The sequence below is a fragment of the Halichoeres trimaculatus genome, unplaced genomic scaffold, assembly GCF_033239565.1.
Source record: "Halichoeres trimaculatus isolate MK-OKI-2021-1 unplaced genomic scaffold, fHalTri1.1 fHalTri1_scaffold_9, whole genome shotgun sequence".
NCBI lineage: Eukaryota > Metazoa > Chordata > Actinopteri > Labriformes > Labridae > Halichoeres > Halichoeres trimaculatus.
Window position 1 is genome coordinate 36,963,983 of NW_027437188.1, and position 17,793 is coordinate 36,981,775.

General features: G+C 41.0%; 1 protein-coding gene and 5 non-coding genes across 10 annotated transcripts in view; all 6 read right to left on the reverse strand.

Annotated features, from left to right (window-relative positions):
* The window catches only part of aamdc (adipogenesis associated, Mth938 domain containing), a 38,237-nt gene that overhangs the window by 12,494 nt on the left and 7,950 nt on the right, over positions 1-17,793 (reverse strand). The gene's annotated exons all lie outside the window — the stretch shown is intronic.
* On the reverse strand, positions 1,679-1,869 carry LOC141798500 (U2 spliceosomal RNA). Its single transcript, XR_012599170.1, has one exon. It is a non-coding gene; the product is annotated as a U2 spliceosomal RNA (small nuclear RNA).
* Positions 2,905-3,068, reverse strand: LOC141798512 (U1 spliceosomal RNA). Its single transcript, XR_012599182.1, has one exon. It is a non-coding gene; the product is annotated as a U1 spliceosomal RNA (small nuclear RNA).
* Positions 5,407-5,597, reverse strand: LOC141798501 (U2 spliceosomal RNA). The gene has a single exon (XR_012599171.1). It is a non-coding gene; the product is annotated as a U2 spliceosomal RNA (small nuclear RNA).
* Positions 11,405-11,568, reverse strand: LOC141798513 (U1 spliceosomal RNA). The gene has a single exon (XR_012599183.1). It is a non-coding gene; the product is annotated as a U1 spliceosomal RNA (small nuclear RNA).
* Positions 15,346-15,509, reverse strand: LOC141798514 (U1 spliceosomal RNA). Its single transcript, XR_012599184.1, has one exon. It is a non-coding gene; the product is annotated as a U1 spliceosomal RNA (small nuclear RNA).

Consider the following 17,793-nt stretch of genomic DNA (forward strand, 5'->3'; position numbering starts at 1 on the left):
GTAACCCCCTCTCAAACAAACACATTTTCTCTCTTTGAAGGATAACATATATCACAGTATGACAGTTATATTTATATTTCAGTAGTGTTCCATAAATTATTTTATGATTTCACAACAATGTCTGTCAAAAATCGTCTATTCCATGAAATCATCCACCTTCATCTTAGACCCTATCCCATCATCCCTCATTAAACAATGCCTCCCCACGATCTCCCCCTTCATCACTAAAATTGTCAGCGCCTCACTTCACCCCTCCACTGTCCCTCTGTCTCTCAAACTTGCTGCCATCACTCCCATCCTCAAGAAACCTGGTCTAAATCCTGACGATCCCTATAACTTTCGCCTCATATCTGACCTGCCCTTTCTCTCCAAGATCCTTGAACGTACCGTTGTGGCACAAATCAAGACACACCTCACCAACAACACCCTCTACAAACAGTTTCAATCTAGATCCCACACTCACCACGGCACTGAAACTGCCCTCCATAAAGTCACAAATGACCTCCTCCTCTCTTCCGACTCTGGCCTTCTCTCCATCCTCATCCTCCTGGACCTCACTGCTGATTTTGACACAATCAACGATTACATCCTGCTTTCCAGCCTTAAATCTCTCCTCCACATCACAGACGATGCTCACTTGGCTGACTTTGTACCTCAGTGACCAGAAAAAAATAATTTTCATCAACAACTGCTCCTCTTCTACTGCCCCCCTATCCCAAGGTGTCCCTCAGGGTTCGGTGCTCGGTCCCCTCTTCTTCATCTTTTACCTTCTACCTCTTGGTCAGATTATCCAACGTCATGGTCTCTGCTTTCATTGTTACGCTGACGACATTCAACTTTATATATCCACCAAATCCATAACCTCTCTGACCCAGTCTGCCCTCTCTAGCAGCCTCTCTGACATCCCCTCTTTGGATCTCACTACTACAACTCCTCCATGACACTGCTGACCCCACCGCCTTCAAGACGAGACTCAAAACTCATCTATTCCACAAAGCTTTTACCTTAAACTAACAAAGCCCGGTCCTGACCTTACCTTTCTTGGACCCTTTTTAACCGTTTTAGTTTTGTCTTCTTTTTCCATACATGTATTTTGTTGTTATTTCATTATTTTGTATATTTTTGTATCTGTGTTTACCTTGCTCTTTATCTTTGTTTGCCTTGTAAAGCGTCTGAGTTTTTGAAAAGTGCTCTATAAATAAAATGTATTATTATTATTATTATTATTATTATTATTAAAATTATTATTATTATTATTATTATTATTAAAATTATTATTATTATTATTATTATTATTATTATTATTATTATTAAAATTATTATTATTATTATTATTTTTAAATTAATATTATTTTTATTTTTTTAAATATCTGTGTATGTGAGATTGGCTGGTTCTGGTTGGATACTATCTGTATTTTGTTGCCTGTTCTTGTGAAAATAACGTTGACTCTAGCCAAATTTAATATAAAACTAAGTTATCTTTGCTATTATTGCTTTTTTCATGTTATCACTGCTCTGTTTGACTATCTGAATAAAAAAACAACAACACAACCTCATTATGTCTGTGTATCAAAAGTGCGTAGCAAACAGCTCTGCACTCTATGTCCCTCTTCACAACTTGTCACTGGCATCAAATATTCTGTCTAGGAGACCGACTGATATTAACTTAACATAGAGAGGGGGGTGCACCGTTCCTGGAGGTACTGCAATACCAGGTCGATGCGTGGAGTGGACGGAGCAAGCCCCTATTCCATCTCCCAGTTCCAAAAATCAATTTAATATATGGTCCCCGGGTAGGGGACGTATCAGATATTAAACTGATAAGAACAGATACTACACTTGATCTTAGCCAAAAGGCCGAGAAGCGATACCCACACACCGTCAGAGGAGGAAACACCATTCTCCACACCGTCCCTCTGACTGCTGGTTCACTTCATCACACTTCAACCACAAACACTCACACACACTCCGATTAAACTCTTTGGGCCTGGTTTATCAGAGAAAAATGTCAGCAATTGGTGTTATTGTGTAAAATAAAATAAAAGTATGAATAATAACAGTTAAAAGACTAAAAACCAGTTGGTCTCCCTTTGTCTCTCTCATGCTGCAGCCACTTCCTGTTTCTTTGTTCACTGCTGTAAGGGGGTTTCTATAGTTATGATACTGCCCCCTGCTGGTCTGGCAGCAGAGATACACAGATTTCTCAGAAATCTCTGCCTACCCACTAACCCTCCGTTTGCGCGTCCTCGCGGAGGGTCCGCCACATTAAAGGCCATCCCAAACCGATCCGCGGGGAGGGGTAGTGGGCTATAAAACCCTCCACAAGCGAGTCTGCACAGACGCCGACTTGTTGAACACGTGCAACGCTAAATTGTGTCTGATGTCAGCCGTGGAGGAAGCAACAGACAAATGTAAGTTCAACGCATATGTGCCTGCACAATTACTGTTAAACTAACACAAATATTTAATGATTGTCATGCAGATGTTCACAACTTTAGATGTACATGTCATTGATTAAGGCCTGCCTTGGATTTGTTCAGACAGTTTGTGTTTATTTGAGTGTTTAATATTTACAAAAAACAAAATAATTCATTCAAGGGAGAGTGAAACATGAAAAACTCTTCAATAAAAAAAGGATTTGGAGGGACTTTTAGAGAAAAGCTTCATAGCTCCAGCATAAAACTCTTCTGGTGACTGACCCATTAATATTAAAACAGGGAAGCTCCAATGCCCTCTGGTGGAAAACTGACTGTACTACAATACAGCTTCACCTGAAGAAACAACCCCAGATACAACGAGCAAAAGCTTCTGATTCGTGTTTTAAGATGTCACATCACCAAATATAAATATTGATGGGTCCATCCACCATGTCTTAATTGTTATGTTTTTCTTTGAACAGTTGATCAGGGGAGAGCGCGAACGCAGTCCCCCACTACCAGAAATTATGCAGTCGAGATTCCCACATTTGGGGAATTCGCAGGGGTCAGCACAACCGGAGTGCAATGGCTGAGCCTCGCCCTGGGTGAACCACCTTCTTGATCATGGTATCTCCCCTGCCAGGTAAGTATGACTTCTCACCTTCACACACACACACCTCACTCACACAACTAACACACTCACACACGGTGCTCACACTCTACAAATCAGCTGATTCACAGTGAGTGGAGCAGAAAAACCTCCACACACTAACATCAGGCAGAGAACAGCCAGCAACACATGCTCACTAACTCATCTGCGCTCACTCACAGCTACACACTGGATATTTCCCACAATGCACTGCTGCATCTCTCCACCAAAGGCTCAGCAAAACCCCTCTCCAAACACAGTCAACCTCAATCAAATCCCAAGCACACAGACACAGGGCTCAGATAAGACCAATCTGAATCAGACTCCAAACTCAAACTGGTTCAGCAACACTTGGAAAATAGTTACACATCACAAACCAGTTGGTCTGCCTTTGTTTCTGCCCACAAACACACTTCCTGTTTCTCTCTGCACTGCTGGAAGGGGGTTATATAGCTATGATACTGCCCCCTACTGGTCTGGCATATGAACAGTTACTTCAGTAGAAAAACTCCTCACTGTATTTGTCTCACAGATTAGTAACCATGAGCTGGAGGAACACTCTAGAAATCTGGTAATTCACACAAAGACAGAAAAATGACTTTGAATGACAATAAAATTCTTTTTTTTTTCTGTAAATTAGCCACCAAAATGGTGTCATGTGACCTTTTCCTCCAGTGTGTGTGAGATAGCAGCCAGCTGCCCCTGATTGTCAGGTCAGTTTAAAATAATGAGTGACACAGATTGACAAAGAGGAAAACTAAAGACAGTTTCTCTAAAGTTTTGGTTTATTTTAGTTACTCTTAATTACGGAAGCGTATTGCATTCACTTGAAGAAAAAAATAAACAACTCAGGTTTTTCAGAGTAATTTATTCTTCAGTTTGTTTTTTGTGGTAATAAATTTTGTTTTTCTGTTTAATATTTTTTATTGGTTCGTTTTTATTATAATTATTTCTGTTTGTATGAGTAATTTTTTTTATGGTAAGTAATTTTTGTTTTTCTGAATAATATTTTTTTATAGTTTTTTTGTTATAATTATTTCTGTTTTTATGAGTAATTTTTTTGTGGTAATTAATTTGTTTTTATGATTAATATTTTTTGTAGCTCGATACTTCAGGAAAAAAAATTACTCCTAAAATAAGGAAAAAAATAAAATCTGAAAACAGAAATAGAAATACTCATAAAAACAGAAATAATGATAACAAAAAACAAACCAATAACAAAAAATATTATTCAGAAAAACTTAATTAATTACCACAAAACAGTAACTCATAAAAACAAAATTATTAAAACAAACAAAAAAACCAATAAAAAAATATTATTCAGAAAGACAAAATTAATTACCACAAAAAATTACTCATAAAAACAGAAGTAATTATAACAAAAACAAATATAATAATTATAACAAAAAACAAACCAATAAAAACAATTAATCAGAAAAACAGAATTAATTACCACCCAAAACGAACTGAAGAATTAATTACTCTGAAAAACCTGAGTTGTTTATTTTTTTCTTCAAGTGAATGCAATACACTTCTTTAATTAAAACTTAACAAACAGTATTTTTGAGTTATTTTTTGTAAAGCTTCGTTTTTACTTTTATTTGATATAACTTAAATGTTTTTCATTGATCATAACCCTGACATGTAAACACATGCATATAAGTTGTTGTGCTTTGATTTTTATTTAAAAAGCTTTTTTTTTTTTGTCCCCTTTTCAAATTAAATCAAAGGAATTACCTGTTTTTTTCAGGCAGAGTTTGTTACAGACAAATTTCATATTCACAATGAAATATTTAGCAAAAACCATCACAGCAGTTACTGGAGTCAATCTTTGATTCAGAGGAAACTATGGAAACTACTATACAACTTTATGGGATCTTGTTTGCTCCCTTTAAAGATCAGCATGTTAAATATATCACAGTGTAACAATATAGTTTTCAGTAGTGTTGGCCATAAATTATGATATTTACAAAAGTGCCTTTCAAAAATCTTTTTCTGACACAAAACGAAGTCATATTTTGAAAGCAAAGCATAACTTAGTATTTAATGAGCAAATTAAAAAATCAATCAAATCCTGTAACAACCTTAAATATCTGTGTATGTGAGGTTAGCTTGTGCTGGTTGGATCCAATCTGTGTTTTGTTGCCTGTTCTTGTGACAGTTTAATCTAATCAAATCTAAAATTCAACAGAATCTATTTTGGTGAGTGATTGGTGAATTAATTTCTGTGTAAACGTGAAATAGAACACATCAGGCCTCTACATAACACATCTGTCCACCCATGGATCTCAGTTTCCAGCAAGTTTGGAGACTGACAAACCTTTTATTTTCACACAGAGAGGGGGGTGCACCGTTCCTGGAGGTACTGCAATACCAGGTCGATGCGTGGAGTGGACGGAGCAAGCCCCTATTCCATCTCCCAGTTCCAAAAATCAATTTAATATATGGTCCCCGGGTAGGGGACGTATCAGATATTAAACTGATAAGAACAGATACTACACTTGATCTTAGCCAAAAGGCCGAGAAGCGATACCCACACACCGTCAGAGGAGGAAACACCATTCTCCACACCGTCCCTCTGACTGCTGGTTCACTTCATCACACTTCAACCACAAACACTCACACACACTCTGACTCATCTACATCAACTTGGTTTATAAGAGAAGTCTGAAAAATATCAGCAATTAGTGTTATAGTGTAAAATGTGACTGCTCAAAGTGAGGCCACATGGCACTTCCTGGTCACATGACTGCATACGGTCCAATCAGGGTTTAGATCACTAGTGTTTGGTTATTTTCAGCCACAGAAACAGCTCCAGCTGATTAAGGAGCACAATGTTTATCAAATCAAAGAGAAAAAGAACTAATTAGATGTTTTTGTGTTTAACACGTGCTCTCTGAAGGGAGAAATAAGCATTAGATGTGAAAACATCTTGTCCTGTTGAACAGCTGTATGGTGGCTGCCCCTAGTGGAGGACATAGCGTACTGCACGGTCTCCTTTCTATCTGTAATGAAGCAGGTTTCAGTGGTTTATAACAACAGAGACTTGTTTTTCAAAAAGTTTAACCTACATCAGAGTGATCTGGACAGGATTTAATCTCTGAACTGTTTTGGATCAAATGCTGATTTGGATATTTGAAAACTCTGACGTGGAGATTAGGATTGGTCTGATGCTCAAACTCAGGATTATCCTGATCCCACTAAAGGGGTGGATTCAGGGTGGATGATGTAGAGACATGTAAGAAACATATTGAATCATGCTTTTTCAACTGTGCTTATGGAAGAAACAGGAGCAAAGTTGAGGGACTGAACAGGGCGTTGAAAAGGCGCTCTGAGTGGACATGTTTATCTTATAAAGATGAAAACTCTACCCCAGTTTCTTTATCTATTCCAGCACATCCCTATTTTTACTCAGAAGTCCTTTTTTTTAGTAAACAGGCCAAATTAATTTGCTCCTTCCTGTTGAACAATAAACGCGCCCAGATCAGTCAATCAATACTCCAACTTCCAAAAGATAAAGGCGGGTTGGCGCTTCCCAACTTCCGTTTCTATTACTGGGCTTGCAATATTAATAGGCTAGTGGGACCCGAGCAGGGGGTCGAATGAGCGTCCTCAGTGGGTCGACCTAGAAATCTCCTCCTCTCCGTACTCGTTGTGGTCATTCGTATGTTCCCCCTTACCTGTTTCTGCAAAACAGTTTATCTTACACACTGTAGTAACAAACACGTTAAGGATATGTATCCAATTTAGAAAGGCCTTTGGAATGCATACTGCATCCAGCCTCACCCCTATATTTAAAAATTATTTATTTACCCCCTCTCTCTCAGACCCTGCTTTCCAATTCTGGTCAGACAGTGGACTAAAGGTTCTCAACGATCTCTTCTCTGAGGATTTTTTTTAGACCTGGCTGCTAGGGGTGTAATGATCCATCGATATACATCGATATATCGATTGGTTAAGCAATGATCCAATCACATCGATGGAAAGTCTAAACATCGATCATCATCGTGGTCTTTAATGTACGCCTTTATTTTGAAATCCCGACCGGACACGCATGTTCGTTCCGCGAGTCGTTGTGAAGTTTCCTCTCAGCCTCACGCACTCAGCGTATGAGACACACATTTGAACCTTTCCACTCTCTGACACGCCACGCCTGATGTTTCTCCTGCTGTAAAATGTACTGTTTAGCTCCCACCGAGTCACACCGCTGTAGACGAACGTGTAGCAAGACGCTGTTAGCATCACACAGCTAAAGGGGAGTCAGACATATCGGCCAATCATAAAATAGCTCTCCTGTATCCGGGTAAGATACGGTCGACCTGACTGCAGAGGATGCAGGCTGCGCAGACGACAGGAGGTCATCATCACACGACTGCAGTGAGTTATCTCATCATTTGATTTTGTAGCCACTGATTCATGAAATTTCATAAAGTTAAAAAGTCAAACAGCGAGAGCTTAGTGTCATTCCTCCTCCACATTGACTATTACACAGAGAAACAAAGTCTGATCACACTGACATACAAACTGTGCTTATCAGGCATCACAGTAAAAAAACTATCAATGTTAAGTTCGTTAAGTTAATCGTTCTAATTTTGAACAATAGAAATGTTTGGGTTTAATTAAAATCAAAACTTCTAATTTTTGGTTTGATAGAAAATAGTCAAATGATGGAGGTCAATAATAAAGTTTATGTCATCAGTAATTTTTAATTATAGTGTTGCATCATTATTTGATATAATAAACAAACATTACAGTATAACAGTCAGACCCATAAGGTAATTGTGGGGGTAAAAAAAAGCACCTTACCTGAATTTAACCAGTTTTAATTTTAAACATAATGAGATCATACAGATGGCTATAATCCTCTACAGACTATCATACCCAAAGGTCAGCACATCGTTCCACATTTCAGTAATAAAACTATCAAAATTGTTTTGTATTTCTTTCTTGCCTCAGGTGAAATGTTACTGATTGTGTTCAGTGAGGACATTATATCGTCTTAAATCGATCGAAGGCCCCTGAATCGTATCGTATCGTATCGTATCGTGACAGACTTAGTGATATCGGCAAATATCATATCCTTGTCCAAAGAATCGATATCGTATCGTATCGTCATGAAACTGGTGATTTACGCCCCTACTGGCTGCAAAATTCAACCTTCCTAGATCACACTTATTTTGCTTCCTCCAGATTAGGCATTTTGTCAAATCCTACTTCCCCCACTTCCCTAATCGCCCTCCTGAAATCATCTATGGATCAATTTTTAAAACTGAAGTTAACCCAAAAAACAATTGATTTCTATAACGTAATTTTTAACTAATGTCCTTATAGTCTGAATCTCCTCCGCGTAGCCTGGGAAAAGGACCTTGGGACACTGGTATCTAATGAAGAATGGGAGCAGATACTAGGCTCTGTGCATACCTCTTCAGCATGTGCTAGACACGCTCTGCTACAATCTAAAATTTTACATAGAATTCATCTTACCAACGCTATGGCTATGGCTAAAATTTATCCTGGCAGAACAGATAAATGCAACAGGTGTGAACAGTCACCTGCTGATTATTTCCATATGTTTGTCTCTTGCCCGAGGCTGTCTGAATTCTGGACAGAAGTTTTTGACACATTAAAGGGCAACTCCGTTTTTTTGACACCTGGACCTTATTTATAGATGTGCATGCTCATATACCCACTTAGACAAACATCGTGCAGCTTGGAGTCCTTCAGAAGTTATTTAGATCCAGCTGATTTTAGCCGCACTTCGCAGGGGCCACGGCAAGGGAGCTTCAGCGCGGGACATAAACTCTGCAAAATCGCTCATTTCGGCTATATTTTTTCATCCATCGCCAGTGTTATCATAAAGTCAAATCGTCTACCGTCTTCAGGTGGGTCAGCTGACCCAGAGCTGACCTGGTAAACAGACGTTTGACGGTTGTCCTTACCGGTTTGAGCCTGAGTACACGGACGAGGAGCTCCATGAAAGAAGGATGCAGAGGGAGAGAGACGAAGAGCTGGCTCGAAGGCTCGAAGGCTCGAAGGCTCGTAGGCTCGTAGGCTCGTAGGCTCGAAGGCTGGAAGGCTGGAAGGCTCGTAGGCTGGTAGGCCTCGAAGGCTCGAAGGCCTCGTAGGCTCGTAGGCTCGTAGGCTCGTAGGCTCGAAGGCTCGTAGGCTCGAAGGCTGGAAGGCTCGAAGGCTCGTAGGCTCGTAGGCTTGAAGACTCGTAAGCCTCGAAGGCTCGAAGGCTCGAAGACTCGTAGGCCTCGTAGGCTCGAAGGCTAAAGGGCTAGAAGGCTGGAAGGCTCGTAGGCTCGTAGGCTCGAAGGCTCGAAGGCTCGTAGGCTCGTAGGCTCGTAGGCTCGAAGGCTCGAAGGCTCGTAGGCTGGAAGGCTCGAAGGCCTCGTAGGCTCGAAGGCTCGATGGCCTCGTAGGCTGGAAGGCTCGAAGGCTCGAAGGCTCGAAGGCTCGAAGGCTCGTAGGCTCGAAGGCTCGTAGGCTGGAAGGCTCGTAGGCTCGAAGGCTCGAAGGCTGGAAGGCTGGAAGGCCTAGTAGGCTCGAAGGCTCGAAGGCCTCGTAGGCTCGAAGGCTCGATGGCCTCGTAGGCTCGAAGGCTCGAAGGCTCGTAGGCTCGTAGGCTCGAAGGCTGGAAGGCTGGAAGGCTGGAAGGCTCGTAGGCTCGTAGGCTTAAAGACTCGTAGGCCTCGAAGGCTCAAAGGCCTCGTAGGCTCGAAGACTCGTAGGCCTCGTAGGCCTCGTAGGCTCGAAGGCTAGAAGGCTAGAAGGCTCGAAGGCTCATAGGCTCGTAGGCTCTTAGGCTCGAAGGCTCGTAGGCTCGAAGGCTCGTAGGCTCGTAGGCTCGAAGGCTCGAAGGCTCGAAGGCTCGTAGGCTCGAAGGCTCAAAGGCTTGAATGCTCGAAGGCTCGAAGGCTCGTAGGCTCGAAGGCTCGAAGGCTCGAAGGCTCGTAGGCTCGAAGGCTCGAAGGCTCGTAGGCTCGAAGGCTCGTAGGCTCGAAGGCTCGAAGGCTCGAAGGCTCGAAGGCTCGAAGGCTCGTAGGCTCGAAGGCTCGAAGGCTCGTAGGCTCGAAGGCTCGAAGGCTCGTTGGCCTGTAGGCTCGAAGGCTCGTAGGCTCGAAGGCTCGAAGGCTCGTAGGCTCGAAGGCTCGAAGGCTCGAAGGCTGGAAGGTTGTAGGCTCGTAGGCTCGTAGGCTCGTAGGCTCGAAGGCTCGAAGGCTCGAAGGCTCGTAGGCTCGTAGGCTCGAAGGCTTATTCCTTTGATGTTGGACCCACCCTCGACCCCCATCCCATAAGAAATGGATCCAGGAGATGTTGCGATGCATATCAATAGAAAAGATTAGATTCTCTCTCAAAGGCTTAACTAACGAATTCTAAAAGACCTAGCAACCTCTTTTGGATCACGTATTATCATTATTTTCTGGCTTTGTTTTTGTTGTTGTTTCCTGGTTATATGTGGGATAATTTGGAGCACATCAATGTCACTGTATTTCCTAACAATGTTGGATTGTAATTCTGCGCTAAAATGATAATAAAAAGATGTTGGACAACAAAAAAAAAAATGACTCACTGATGAGTTACTCAGTTAATGTGCTCAGAGTAAAAACTGTTTAAATAAATTTTACTAATGAACCCTGACAACCTGATTCAAACCCGGGAAGTGACGTCAGTAACAGGCACACTGGTAATTCTCAGTTAAATCAACTTGAAACTGAAGTTTTTAGAGTGAACTGTTATGTAAACCTGAATACACAGAGTTCACATTAAATAAAAATTGAAGCAAGAGCCTGCACTTAAAGGATCTGACTAATTAACTCGTTAAAAAGTTTTTTTCAACTTCAAAGCTAAGAGTATTGGACTTTAACTACACTGCACTGTAAAAAAAACTGTTGGTCCAACTTAATAAAACTTTTAATTCATAACACACAGTATTTTTTTCAGATACCTGTCTTATGTCAAATGTACTAATTGTGCTTATAATAATTTGATTCATTTCAAATCATCACTTTGTGAAAATCCAAATCCAAATTTCTTTTTTGTTCTTAGTTCATGAAACTTGTGTTAAACTTCTTAATGTTTCACAGCTCCAGCATTAAAACTCTTCTGGTGACAAACACATTTACATCATCATCTGTGGAACTTCAGAGCCCTCTGGTGGAGAACTGACTGTACTACAGTATCATGTCAACTGAACAGACAACTTTTCATGCAAATTCAGGACAGGAATAACTTTTTTACTGTCTGTTAAAGCATTAAATAATACTTGGTGTCTGAGCGAGCATTCACCATCGTCCTACTTATATTACATTTGTTTTTTCTTTGAACACATGATCAGGGGAGAGCGCGAACGCAGTCCCCCACTACCAGAAATTATGCAGTCGAGATTCCCACATTTGGGGAATTCGCAGGGGTCAGCACAACCGGAGTGCAATGGCTGAGCCTCGCCCTGGGTGAACCACCTTCTTGATCATGGTATCTCCCCTGCCAGGTAAGTATGACTTCACACCATCACACACACACACCTCATTCACACAACTAACACACTCACACACGGTGCTCACACTCTACAAATCAGCTGATTCACAGTGAGTGGAGCAGAAAAACCTCCACACACTAACATCAGGCAGAGAACAGCCAGCAACACATGCTCACTAACTCATCTGCCCTTACTCACAGCTACACACTGGATATTTCCCACAATGCACTGCTGCATCTCTCCACCAAAGGCTCAGCAAAACCCCTCTCCAAACACAGTCAACCTCAATCAAATCCCAAGCACACAGACACAGGGCTCAGATAAGACCAATCTGAATCAGACTCCAAACTCAAACTGGTTCAGCAACACTTGGAAAATAGTTACACATCACAAACCAGTTGGTCTGCCTTTGTTTCTGCCCACAAACACACTTCCTGTTTCTCTCTGCACCGCTGGAAGGGGGTTCTATAGCTATGATACTGCCCCCTACTGGTCTGGCATATGTACAGCTCCAGCAGCTGAGTAATACAAGGTTAGATTAGACCAGAGGTAAACCAAGTTTTTAGGCTTATTCAAGGGATCTTAAATCAGACTAATATGATCTCTCTCTTTAAATGTCAGCATGCTTAGTAAATTTCATCATTCAGTAGAGCTGACTATTAATTATTATAGGAAGTTTCGAAGAACCGAAATCACAAATACTTTATTGATCCCAAGGGGAAATGGGTAAATACAAGAATGGGTTTAAGAATTATTTTGGACATAAACTTAAGTCATATTTTGAAGCCTAAGCACAAGTTATCACATTTAATAAACTTGAGAAACGTTTCACCTGAGTTAGGACTTTAATTTTTCCTCCCTGGCACCTTCCCTTCACCCCATTGTAAATTGGTTTCATGGTAATATTTAGAGACGTTAAGTTTACTCAGCTCTCATTAAGTAAATACAAAAGTGAAATAATATGTCATCAGAGGGGTCAAGTAACAAAGTAACAATACTTTGTTACCTCACTTAAGTAGAAATTTGGTAAATTTACACTTAACTGGAGTAGTTACTTTTAAGCAAACTTTTTACTTTTACTCTTTACATTTTCAGACAAGTATCCATATTTTTACTTTTTCTTCAACCTTTCAGCTTGGGGAATAAAAAAGAGAAACACACAAAAAATAAAAAAACCTATCCAGATTAATTGCACCATTTGCGTTCCCCAATATAACCATAGGGGGAAACACTGCGGGTGTTGTGGTACTATCAACTATTGTGGCTAGCCAAGATTAGCTTGAAGCAATCTAGTTTTCATGTTGAGTGTTGGTCAACACTCACTGCTCAAAATTTCCCAACATTAACATTTTAACAAAGCTTTATAGTTGTTTTGGCCTTTAGAGGGCACTTTAGAGAGGATTTTGTCTTTAACAGCATTTTTTCCCCTAGAATAACTTTTACTTTAGTACTTTAAATAGCTTTGAAACCAGTACTTTTACACTTTTAATTCAGTGAAGAGCTCAAGTCAACGCTTCAACTTCTACAAAAGTCTTTTTAAACCCTATCTATACTTCTTCTTGAGTAATGAACGTGAATACTTCTGACACCTCTGTATGTTACACAACTGAAAATCTGAGAAAAAGTGAAAAGTTATAAAAGTGGAAAACTAAATGGCTCACCAGCACTAAAGATGGGTCCTGAATAAGGTACTTTTGAAGGTACCAAACGAAATTCTGTCAAAAGTACCAGGTACCTATTCATGTAAAATCAAAAGGTACCATGTTCAGGTACCTAAACGCATCCTTGTGACTGTGAGGGAGAGGAGGAGTAGGAGAGTTTCCATGCTGGACATGAACACAGCATTACAAAATTAGACAGATCTGATCAAAATCTTAAGACCAGTTGAAAAATTGCTAGAATTGACCTTTTGCACATTTGGATCTTAATGAGGTTTTAAGTAGAGCTACAATATGCAAAAGCAAGAAGGGGGGCTGTGAGAAAAAGCACTTTGAAAAAGTGATTTATTGAAAACAAGCAAAGTGAAATAGGTTGTTTATCAGCTGATCAAAAGTTTAAGGCCACAGGCTATTAAAGCTAAAATCTGCTCCGAATGTTTATTTTCTGTTAGTCATTCACACGGTCACACCGTCCTGATGCTAAAGCTAAGAAGCTGTCTCTCTTCTTGAACGTAGTCGGATCGTCGAGCTGCATCAGCGCGGCCTCTCGCAGCGTGCCATTGCTGCTGAGGTTGGACGCAGTGAGACGGTCGTTCTACATTTTCTGAAAGATCCTGAGCATTATGGGACGAAAAAGTCAAGTGGCTGACTGAGGGTCCTGGTCTGTGTGGGAACAGCTGGTTTTTAACAGGACAACGCTGCAGGTCTCAGTGCTGGCTCGATGAAGGACTTCTTCAGGGAGAATAACATCACTCTTTGGGCCATCCCGCATCTTCCCCTGATTTAAATCCAATGAAGAACATTTGGGGATGGATGGCGAGGGAAGTTTACAAAAATGGCGTCAGTTCCTGACAGTTGATGCCCTTCGTGAAGCCGTCTTCACCACTTGGAGCAAAGTTCCCAAAAGCTTCCTGGAAACACTCTCATCAAGCATCAAACCAATTTTTGGAGTGATTAACAAGAACGGTGGAGCTGCTTATAACTAAATCCTACTGAGAAAAACTTTTTTTCTGGTTTGGAGAGTTTTTTTGTCATTTTGTGAGCGATGGTTTTAAACTTTTGATCAGCTGATAAACAGCCTGTTTCAGTTTACTTGTTGTTTTCAATAAATCACTTCTTCAAAGTGCTTTTTCTCACACTCCCCCTTCTTGCTTTTGCATATTGTAGCTCTACTTAAAACCTCATTAGGAACCAAATGTGCAAAAGGTCAATTCTAGCGATTTTTCAACTGGTCTTAAGATTTTGGTCAGTCCTGTATAAAGGAGAAGAGATGTGTTAAATTGAAAAGAAAAAAATATATTTTGAGGAATTGATATTTTTTTCCTCGTAAACACAAAAAAAGTACTGAAAATTGGTACTGTTGAGTACCGGTCCCGGGCATAGGTACCGTATCCTAAAAGGTACCCATCCCTGGCCAGCCACCATTATTTTATCAAAACAGCTCTCTGAGGTCTGGAGGATCACCTTTTTTTTACAAAACAGTGGTTTTGAGTCAGAAAAACATTTTCTTGGTGGCATCATGGATTTATCTGGATTAAAAATCTTTAAGGATTTAAAAGAAACTTATTAATCGTCAACCAACACTCTCCTTTTTTTTTTAATTTGCAATTGCGGTCAATCTGCAATAAAGGCGTCTGATAACCCAGTTGATCAGCAACCTGTAGCTCACCCGTCATGACACTTCTTAATAAGCTTTTACTCCTACCTAGAGGACGAGTCTCTGGTTTATAATACCGCCCTAGAGCTAACAAAAACTACTTTAGCATTATTAAAAAATGAAACAAAAACCTCTCTGAGTTTTCCATTAACTGGGCAAATGTTTGGAGAAATACACTCCATGCAACAAAAAAACAAAATCGTAAATGAATAAATCAGTATTTAATCTATCAAACCTATTAAACCCGTACAGTGTTACAGAATGAATACTAATAGTCCCCCTTTTTTCATGTGAAGAGGGAACAGTAGACCTGACTGAAAAACTTAATTTGACAGTGACCTGTTCTCCTGAAAAGATGCTCTTGGATGCTGACTGCAGTAACAACCTGAACAAAATCCTAAGGACAATTTTAAATGCTCTGAAAATCCACCGCCCAAGTAGGTGGCCATCTTAAAATTTCAGTTTTCTTTGAACACTTTGATCAGGGGAGAGCGCGAACGCAGTCCCCCACTACCAGAAATTATGCAGTCGAGATTCCCACATTTGGGGAATTCGCAGGGGTCAGCACAACCGGAGTGCAATGGCTGAGCCTCGCCCTGGGTGAACCACCTTCTTGATCATGGTATCTCCCCTGCCAGGTAAGTATGACTTCACACCATCACACACACACACCTCATTCACACAACTAACACACTCACACACGCTGCTCACACTCTACAAATCAGCTGATTCACAGTGAGTGGAGCAGAAAAACCTCCACACACTAACATCAGGCAGAGAACAGCCAGCAACACATGCTCACTAACTCATCTGCGCTCACTCACAGCTACACACTGGACATTTCCCACAATGCACTGCTGCATCTCTCCAACAAAGGCTCAGCAAAACCCCTCTCCAAACACAGTCAACCTCAATCAAACCCCAAGCACACAGACACAGGGCTCAGATAAGACCAATCTAAATCAGACTCCAAACTCAAACTGGTTCAGCAACACTTGGAAAAAAGTTACACATCACAAACCAGTTGGTCTGCCTTTGTTTCTGCCCCACAAACACACTTCCTGTTTCTCTCTGCACCGCTGGAAGGGGGTTCTATAGCTATGATACTGCCCCCTGCTGGTCTGGTATATGAACAGCTCCAGCAGCTGAGTAACACAGGGTTAGATCAGACCACTCAAACATTTATTTTACCACCACCAGGTGAACACAGTGTGCATCATGACAGTCATTTAACATGAAGAAGACTCAGTGCTGCTCTCTGCTGGCAAAAACAGGAAACAGCGCCTTCAAAGTACAGGAAAAGATAATAATTATTCATCAAATTATCTACAGTAACCTTAAATCACTCAAGCTTTGGTCTGGCTGGCCCTGGTTAGCTTGAAGATCTAGTTTTCATGTTCAGTCTTGGTCAACACTAGCTGCTTAAAATTCATGAGATGGACTCAAAGATCTAAAATTTATTCCAGATAAACAATATTACAATTTCTTTCAAGTGTTGTGCACAAATCTGTCTAAATGTTTGATAGTGAGCACTTCTGCTTTGCTGAGATAATCCATCCCACCTCACAGGTGTGCCACATCAAGATGCTGATCTGACATCATGATTAGTGCAGAGGTGTGCCTTAGGTGGGCTTTACACCAATACGAATTTCTACGACTCCGGTAAAATAAACTATCGATCCGGTGATATTGACACGGAGACGCGTATTTGTCCATGACTCCGCATCTTTTTTGAAAACGGGTCTGCAGGTGGATTTCTGTGTATTCGTCTTCATGCCGTACTTGGTATAAACAGATAAGTCCGGAAAAGGCGGTGACCTCATAGTACCCCTCCTACTCCCTGCCCCCCCACCCACGTTGTCACACACAACAACAACAACAATGGCGACAGGCGGACTGATTCTGATATTGTTCCAGCAGCTACAAATATTGCTTCGACTATCATATTAACATTTTCTCAGAGAGCATGAACAACACCAGCTACAGCAACAACAACAACAAGAGCAGCATGTTACGCGTGAATGAGCACTTGTTGACGTGGAATCCGCCTCGGAGAAGAACAAGACGGGCAACCCAACGACAGTTTTGCGTTGTCATGTAAATGCACAAGCCTATGCACAATACGATGTGTAAACAGCGATACATGTTTTGATGCCGACGCCAAGACGATACGGGGCCGTCCTCGTGTGAGGAGGGCCTAAGACTGTCCACAATAAAAGACCACTCTGAAATGTGCAGTTTTCTTGCTTTGTTGGGGGTCTGGGGACTCAGGACCAGTCAGTACCTGGTGTGACCACCATTTGCCTCATGCAGTGCAACACATCTTTGCATAGAGTTTATCAGATTGTCAGTTGTGGCCAAATTGTGGTCTACTCCTCTTTAATGGCTGTGGGAAGTTTCTGGATATTAGTGGGAACTGGTACATACGGTGGCCCTGAAGTGCATAACACAACGGCAAATTAACTAAACACAACGGCAAATAAACTAAACACAACGGCAAATTAACTAAACACAACGGCAAATTAACTAAACACAACGGCAAATCAACTAAACACAATGGCAAATTAACTAAACACATTGGCAAATTAACTAAACACATTGGCAAATTAACTAAACACATTGGCAAATTAACTAAACACATTGGCAAATAAAGTAAACACAACGGCAAATTAACTAAAAACATCGGCAAATCACTCCAGCTCTACCAGAAGAGGTAGGTACTTGTGGCGGTATTTGTCGTCGGTGATTGGATGAGAGAGAGAGAAGGAGAACGTGCTTGATTGGACGAAAGCCCCTTTGACCAGGAAGTTGTCGGGAAAGTAGCAACGATACACAAATGTAATGATGGTATCTTGTAAACGGCAGGGTGATGGTGCACCATGGACTGTCCAAATTGTGGAAGGGAGGCGGTTGAGCCATCACCAAACTTT